General features: G+C 40.3%; 1 long non-coding RNA gene across 1 annotated transcript in view; it reads left to right on the forward strand.

Moving 5' to 3' along the window:
• LOC143841827 (uncharacterized) overlaps nt 1-7,707 on the forward strand; it is a 28,280-nt gene extending 20,573 nt beyond the window's left edge. Inside the window, exon 3 of the long non-coding RNA XR_013232874.1 lies at nt 7,638-7,707. This is a non-coding gene — a long non-coding RNA (uncharacterized LOC143841827). The remainder of the gene's footprint in view (nt 1-7,637) is intronic.
• Nucleotides 7,708-9,222: the final 1,515 nt, after the last annotated feature.

Raw genomic sequence — 9,222 nt, forward strand, 5'->3', positions numbered from 1 at the left:
ACATTAAATGGGAAAAAAAATTAAATGTGGCCTATCTTCCCAAACTCTAATTTCATAGAGTACAATTTCCTTCATGTTAACACCTCAGTCAATCTAAGTTCCATCACCATTTTGGAATGCCCAAATCACAAAATGAGCATCATATATACTGTGTTACGAAACCATATGAAACTCTTCTACTGTAGTGGTTAAGAGTATCAGCCTCTAATCTGAAGAACTAGGGTTGATTCCCTACTGCTCCTCTATATGCAGCCAGCTGGGTGACTTTAAGCCAGTCACAGTTCTCAGAAAACTCTCTCAGCCTCACCTACCTCACAGGGTGTCTGAGGTGGGGAGAGGAAGGGAAGGTGATTTTAAGCCAGTTTGAGACTCCTTTGGGTAGTAAGAAGTGAGGTGCAAAAAACAGCTTGTTTGCATCACCTTCAGGCTGTAAAATTCAAGAAAAAATGAATTCTCTATGGCTACCCTATGGCTGGGCAATTATCCTTGGAGATGCCCATTTGCAATTATGAAGAAACATTGGCGAGAACTTTTCTTTTGATCTGCTTCTGGAAATCAAAGTAAATCTGAGATGTTATCAGATATTACTTTAACCTAATTTTATCATCTGTAATAATGTTAACTACCCAATTTCTAGCATTTTAGCAGGTAGACAGAAATGAAGACAGATAAAATTCTTTATTTATCTAGCTTCACATATTCTTTTAAGAGGACTGTTACCTCAGTGTGGTGGAATATGATGTCAAGTACCTAAATATCGCTAATAAATTCTTCAGTAAGCAGTCAAGAAAATATTACCTACATCTTCCATGCCATCACACCAAATATGAAGAGAATGTTAACAAAGAGCTATCTTTAATTATCTTTCTATAGAGCACTGACCTTATTTCAGACCTACTTCCCCATTTTACCCAGCTTGCGCTCTCCATTACATTTAATCACCCCCATGCATATTCAACCTGTTCTTGTTTTTCCTTTCCATTCATGAAGGATGAGATACATTTTCAAACACGAAAAGCTTCTTTTATTTGCTGCATCTATTTTTTTCCCAAATAAGTTATTAATATCCAAAGTAATATTGCTTTGGTTCTGTTGGTGAAATGGAAGACACAAGGGGAGAAAGCATTTATTATCCTCAGGTTGCTTGAACCAAGGAGAAAAGACAAAGGTAGAATCAATAAAGCAGGTTCAAAGCTCAAAATCAAGTGAGTTGTTCAGTAGTTTAGGAGCAAGGACACAGTATTGGAAAAGCCCTTTCTTTATCTTTGTCCAAAACACGGCAATGTAGTCTGAATGTTAGGTCTCCAAGGAACTCAGTCTGAAAGATCAGACTCTTCTTCCCCTCTAATTTGTCAAGGAGAACCAATAATGATGTCTTCTAAGACCAATATTGGCAGGGCATCACATGATTTACCTATCTTTTGTTTTCACTAGCCATCTTTTTTCTTTATACAAAAGATTTTCAGTGAGAAGTATATGGTTACTTACAGATGTTCATAGAGGTCAGTGCATTAGAGAAATGTACCTGCCATATTTTGAAAATATATTTTGGACATTTATTATTTATATCTTATAAAGGAAGCAGTTTTGAGTGGTCAGCTGGAGTGTCAGTCATGAAGAAAATTTCCCCACTTCTTAGGGAATGAGTGGGCCTTTGGTTGGTCATGAAACTACTCCCGTTTGCAGCACTTCTGATTTTTTAAAAAACTTTTAAAAACAGAAATATAGCACCCAAGTGAGGCAACCATGCATGGATTCACTTCCTGCACACACAATATAAGTTTCAGATGTGCCTGTGAACCCTTCACAGTTGACAGAACATGGTACACTACTTCCCTGCTACAACCACAGCATAACCTTACCTAAGTGGAAGGTACACAGAGGACATGCTGCACTCTGGATGGTTTGTACAACATATGTCATTGCTACCCTTATCTGAGAAGAAACGTGAAACATAAAAACAGAACCTGGGAAGGGGGGGGGGGTTTCAGGAAAAATGCCAGTAAGGGAAAGGTTAAATCCTTGTTGCTCAGAATTGGCACCTACTGAGGTTCCTTTTCATTTGTTGCAAATGTTGCACAGAAGGTGTTGTGTGCCCAGAGCACAGCATGTCCGCGGACTGTCGCCTGCCTGAGCCAACATGAGCTATCTGCAATTTGCGGTTTGTGGCTGTCTACAGACCATGTTTTTAAAAAGTCCCTTTTCATCTCCTCATATCCCTGCAGTGCTTCTCCCCCTCCTCATTCTTCCCCTGCCCTCCCCAGCACATTTCCTAAGCAAGATAAATTCATCAAGTCTGGCAGCCTACTAAGCAAGCACACATGCCTAGACGTCATCCCACCATGCCTTTTTTTTTTTTTAAGTCGAGGTGGAAAGACATTAGCTGCATCATCAACAGCTAATCTTTCCTGTCCACAATTTCAAATTTGAGAGTGTCATAGCTTTGCTGAAAGCCCACAATGGCTTGTCGGAGGCAAGGAAATTGCCATGGCACCCATAAATCTGCTTAGCTAAGCACTCTGCTTCTTTCTTGTTAACATTCAGGCTAGGGAAGTACCCTCATTTCTGGTTTGCTTAAATGACCCAGGCAGGCAACTACTGAAACCTCTTTCAAGGCAGCTGCTTTTAAAACCTTTTGTACTTCAGTATCTCACATTTCAGGGAAAACTAAGTTCCCGATCTCTTCAAATCCATAACAAGGTGTTTGCTTATCAGTCTGCTTCTACCTACATTTCTGGCAAGTCCTTTCCATCTATTTTTCTCCCTTCTTCTCAAATAGTTGTGTTCTTGTTATATACATGCATGCATATACACATACATATACATAAATATATTATATATATACATACATATACACATGATAAATAAGTTAGCTAGTGGTTCCAAAGCAATTTTCTGACTGGGAAATTGAATTCAGGTGGGTAGGCATGTTGATCTGAAGCAAAAGAACAAAGTTTGAGTCCTGTAGCACCTTTAAGACCACTCAAGTTTAATTCTGGGTACAAGCTTTCATGTGCACCTGCACTTCATCAGATAAGGGTGCATGCACACAAAAGCTTATAACCAAAATTAAACTTTGTTGGTCTTAAAGGTGTTACTGGACTCTTTAAAATGATATACCAAAGAAGGCGACTTTTCCATAGGAAACAGTGATGATCCTGGCTAAAGGGACGGGCCTGACTTTTGTCTCTCTGAGTGTAGAAATAACATTTGGCAGTAGAAGAAAGAGTAACAATTCTGAATTGGCTGAAGATACATCCTTATGTGGAGTAATTTTCTGTCCTGTAGGAGGATATCCTTACTGGGGATGTGTGCTTCAGGCCGCTTCGGCCAAAAAACCCCCTCTGAAACAAGGCTGCTTCAACGACAGATCACCCCAAGGCAGTCCGAAGCACCAAATCCCATGTTCAAACAGATTCAAAGCCAGCCTTCCAGGGCACGTTTTGTGGTGCCTTTGGCTACCTTGGAGCACTTCAGGTGCTCCAAGGTCCTTTGGATGTAGCCATTAAAGAAAAGGCGGAGGGATATCCCTCTCTCCCTCCCTCCCCCCCAAGGAGGATGACAACATGCCTGCCTGCCCCCTCCACTCTCTCTTCCCCCGCATGACTCACCTGGTGGCTGGGCTCCGCTCTAGCATGCGGCCAGCGTGCCACAAAGATCTGCCTGGGGGTCTTGGGCCTTGTGATGTGCCTGCACAAGCCCTGTCTGTGCCCACCCCGGACTCCAAGGGCCAGGCAAGAACTGCTGCTGCCGCTGCCGCTGCCACCCCCCCCCCCCCCGGCTCTCCTTGCCTCAGCCAGCTTTGTGCCCCTTTAATGGGCTCTGAAGTACTGCCTTGGAGTTCTCCAAGGTTTTGGAGATCTCTGGGGCAGCTTTTCCTGAAGCCAAGGCAGCCTGAGGCGGCTTCCCCTGAAGCCGAGTTGGCTTGAGGCATCTTCCTCTGAGGTGGTCCGGATTTGTAGGTAAGTGCACAACCCTGATCTTTACTGTTCCTTATATACCATGTGCATATTTTTAAAGAAAGCAAATAACACAATATAGAAATTAATGGGAATATTTCTGCCATACCAAACCCAATGATTTTCAACCAAAAATTGTAAACAGAAGAATATTCATTACAGTCATTATAGACACATTAAGTAATGGGTACAGCAGTAATAAGAATCAACAGAGAAGTCAGGAAAAATGGTAATTTTCAGGTCTCTAAGAAGGCTTCAGGAATAAATACTGTGTTAACTAATTTACAGAAGTACAAAAGGATGTTCCATAGAATGCTAGCAACAGCAGCAACAAAAAAGAATATCTCACAGCTGTCAATTTGACACAGGCCATCTTATAAAACCATTCCTAAGTGCATGGGGTACAACAAAATGTATCCTGTGTCCGCTCATCTTAGGCTTTAAAGGTACGGACTGCTATCTAGAAGCTAGTAAGTGGCATTCTGGTATACACCAGCTGAAGCTCCTTCAAAATCTTCAAGGATTGCCCAGTATAGAGAAAAATACAGCAGTCTTATCAAAAACATATTCCTACCCCATGGTACAAGAGGGAAACTATCTCAAACTGGTAAGGCAAGTCCTCGCTGGTAAAGGAAGTCCTGGCAATAGATATTAGATAGGAATCTGGAAACATCTTTGGGTTCAGGAATATTTTATGTATATATGTATGTACCTACCTACATACATATACACATACACACACACACACACACCACCCTCATTATAAAGAAGATACTTGGGAGGAAACTATGGGAAGTTCTTTTAAAGAACTGGATAGGACAAAGACTGGCTGTGACTTTAGAAATTGGGAACCCAATTCCAAGCTTCTGTTTTCTCTGCCAGGCTATTTCCATCAGAGTGTCAACTGCTCCTTCACCTATGTCTCCCAATGGGTTCTAGTCATCAGTCAGCCAGTTTTGAAGTATTGAGGGGTTTCACACTTTACCACCCTTAAAAGTCACAAAACAGCAGGAGTTCAGAAAGGTAGCGTTTTCCCAAGTTTATCTAGTTTTTCACAAGCCTGATCTTTATGCGAGTCCAACCACTGCATTCCTTCATGAAAAGTAAGAAATTAAAAACAAAATACCAAATCCCCTGGAAAAGTCTAGATTATGTCAGTTGAAAAGAAACACTAAAATGTACAAGGTTAAGTATGAAAGGTTAAGCAACAATCAATGTGACTTGATTCAAAATAGCATTGAGTTTGCTTTTGTAAAATCTCAAAAATGCAAATATTTGAGAGACTGTTGTTGTATTCTTCTCTAGCTGTTTTGTTTCTTCTGCATTAATAATAATCAACATTTCAGAAGACCCACACTGAGACTTATTCAACTTTTCATATTATGAAAGGAAGCTTCGGTTATAATGCTGGATTTACAGTGTGTCTGATTTACCAAACATGCTTAACTCTGCACAACCTTTTTGACTTAATAGTGGTCATGACAGCATTAAAACAAATCTCAGAACAATATCAGTGATATATTCAGAACAGCAGAAGATTGATAATGCCTAAATAAAGTGTTTTGTTCTTCTTTCTTTCCATTACATTAAACTAATGCATTCCAATGCACCCTGAATATGGCAAATGGCTAATCAATGAAGATGTAGATAGAAGAACATATTTTGACAATGGAATTCCATTATTTAAAAAACGTACGGCATCAAAGAAATTGAGCTCTTCCCTTGACTTCTGCTTCCAGAGAGATTGGTATTGATTTCCTTTCCAGAACTGGGTATTACCCATACCATACATTTTTTATGATGCTTTGAATAAACATGCGCCCCCTTGTCCAGCTTATCCAGAAGTTTGAGCTGAATTGTCACCAATATGCAGATGACACCCAGCTACTCCTCGGCCAGCTGATCCAGAAGTTTGAGCTCCCGTCATCCATCAACACCACTAGATTGCTTGGAGACTGTGGTGGATTGGCTCAAGGGGAGACAATTGAAGTTGAATCCAGTCAAGAGAGAGGTCTGGTTAGGTCAGTACACAGAGAGGCATTTGGCACACCTCCCAACTCTTGACAAGGCCCAACTAACACTAGTGCTGTCTCAAAAGAAGCCCTGGTCAGGAACATTGCTCACCTGGCATTTTTCCATCTGCACTAGGTATGACTGCTTATACCCTACCTCTCTGCATAGGACCTATCCAGGCTGATCCACGCAATGATCACCTCTAGACTTCTGCAACTTCTACAACTCGCTGTATGCAGGTCTTCCTTTGAAACTGCTCCAAAATGTGGTAGCTAGACACATTGAGGGTGCACATGAGACCAGTGCTCTCCCAGCTGCATTGACTCCAGATTGAAGACCAGATCAAGTTCAAGGTTTTGGTATTAACCTTCAAAACCCTAAATGGTCTTGGACCAGCATATTTGGACTGCCTTTATCCTCTATGCCCCCCAAAGGTCATTATATAAAAATAAAGACTTACGTGTTTAAACACTGAATTTTTGAAGTTGTTATAGCTTGGTAGGGGGGAAAAACTATCCTTGACAATGGCCAGAATGCTAGTAAGAGGGACATAGCCCACTGTTTTATTAATATGATAGACAAAGTTCAAGTTTTCCTGCTAGTCCATTCTCGGAATAAGTTGGCCTACACAATAATCACACGTGGTTGCATTTACCCAAAGTAATTTTCTTCTTCTTCCACAGCCAATGATAAAGATAATATCTCTGAGATCAGGGATACATAAAGTTCGGACTCCAGACTATGACCCTGGCCTTTTAAAAACAGAATCTGGTAGCTAGATGTAAGTGTAACAGTGTAGTAGCCATATAAATCTAGCCAAAGTCAGCATTTCTTTGGTGGGACAGATCTGTAAAACCTTGTCTATATTTTTCTACATCCCAGTAGAAGAGGAACAAAAGATTATCAAAAACTGGATCATCTTTCTTTAGCAATAGTTACCTACAAAGGAAATATTGGAATAGTAATTACATTCAGGAACTCAGCCCCAGCATTGAAAACCTGCCTAATCTGAAACCAAAAAGAGGGGGAACTGGAAGAAAACATTATGTTCAAAGTCATTAGTACAACCCCTTGAACCAATTTACCATTAGTGGAAGGATATCCCAGTCATCATGATTTCTATACAGGTGAACATCTACTGCCATCTGTAAGCACATGCACAGCTGACATGGCAACCTTGTAGGGTTTTCAAGGCAAAAATGTTCAGAGGTGGTTTGCCATTGGCTGCCTCAATGTCATGACTTTGGTGTTCCTTGGAAGTTCCCCATCCAAATAATATCCAGGGTTGAGCAAAATTAGCTTCCGAGAACTGATGAGATTGGGTTATCCAGGGAAAACATTCTGAACAGGAGGACAATAAAACACCAGTAGATTCTCACTTGCTGAGTACTGTTCACAGGCATGGTGCTCAGGTTCTACTTTATAATTTCTTAGCACAAGATCAGTGAGGCATCTTCCAGAAAGCCTTCATAAATACTCTTTGAATAGTAACACTACTCATATATCATGGACACATTGAGTATAGCCTGTGACAAACCCTGAAAGAACACGATGCAGCTCTAATGCACATGGAGCACTTTGGGCATTTAGAAAGCCATTCAAATGCTAAGTATTAAGATCATTCCTTCCCTAACATTGTATTATCCATTCATCTTCTGCCAACAGGATAATTGCATTGTGTGTTGGGCTTCCTTAGCTGGGGGTGACATTGGCTTACTTTCTGCTGTGTTCTACATCACCAGACTATTTGCTGAAATCACTTTTAGTAGTCAGGTCAGTAGGAAATTTCCTTTATTGATTAACTCTATAGATTCATTAAAGTCTTTTCATTTCCCCTCTTCTTTTCTGTCACAAAAGCTAATTGCTTCCACCATAGTTTCAAAATAGCATTCTAATTGTCAGAATTCTTCTGAGTTAGTTCCTTTAAAGACATTTCATGCATGGTTTCTGGAGACAGATGATATATCAGATAGTACATCAAAGTCCAGAACTAAAAACAATAACAACAACAACAGCAGCAGCAGCTTGGCAAGGTGTCCAAATGCTACAAAAGTGTTAACATGAGAATGCTTTTGCTATAATCCAAGCAAAGTCAACACTGAAATAGGGATAGGTAATTTGGTTTGGATAAGCTGTAAAGGATCAGTGCTGATTTGGGTATTTTTCAGATCTATCCAAGCCAAATCATTGATCCCTGCACTTTAAACCAATTGAATCAGCAGTGTCTGAATTGTGATTCAGTCAGTTTAAAGGAATAGAAGGGAGAGAGCCTGCCGAACACCTGATCTCTCATGATCAGCTGATTTACACACTCTTTAAATGCCTCCTGCTCTCCCATCTCAGGCTCTGGGGGTACCTGGCCAATTGGAATATACAGGAAGCATGTACACAGGGGGGAATACACAAGAAGCATGTACACAGGGGGGAAAGTACATTTTGAAGTCAGCCAAATCCATACAAATGAAGGGTTATTCAGGTGATTTGGATTTCAGACAAAACCAAAATGATATCATTTTTTCCCTGTTCATGTACTTACACTGAAGTTCTTATGGAGTACTCCAAAGAGCATACTTCTACATGAGTTGATTGGTATAATGTGAAACCATGGTGGGGCCCACAAAAAATAAAAAAGAGGTAAGGACTATAATATTAAGGTGACCAGATTTTAACATTGGTAAATTGGGACACCATTGACCGGGGGGGGGGGGGGGGTTCTTGATTAAAAATTTGGTCTATATGGAGCAACAAAAAGTTTCAGAGAATGCATAGAATGCAAAAATAGTATTGTAATATATATTTAATTTCATCATAAGTACAATTGGCCAGGTACCCCCAGATGTCCCTCCAAAAGTGGGACAATCTGGTCATCTTATATAATATCATATTTAAATCTCTAAAGAGTAAACAAACTTGCATTGTTGTTAACTTTCTATTTGCTTCTTCACGTGGATACTAACAGTATATCTTAACAAGGTATGATCATGAATCTTATCCTATTTTTGGTTCATGAACCGAAGTTCATGAACCGAAGTTCATGATGAGTCTATCATGATCTTCCACAAGTTTTTAAAGTAGTTCATGGCAATTCATGGATAAAACACAGAGGAGAGGTTTAAAGGAATTATGTTTCCCTTTGAATCCCTGCTTGCTGTTTCCTGTAAAAGCTATAAAAGAGGTGTTCTTCAGGCTTTCTTATCCAAAACAGTATTCCTCACCACTCAGCTGTTATCGAAGGTTTGCAGGACCATGA

Source organism: Paroedura picta, chromosome 7, assembly GCF_049243985.1.
Source record: "Paroedura picta isolate Pp20150507F chromosome 7, Ppicta_v3.0, whole genome shotgun sequence".
NCBI lineage: Eukaryota > Metazoa > Chordata > Lepidosauria > Squamata > Gekkonidae > Paroedura > Paroedura picta.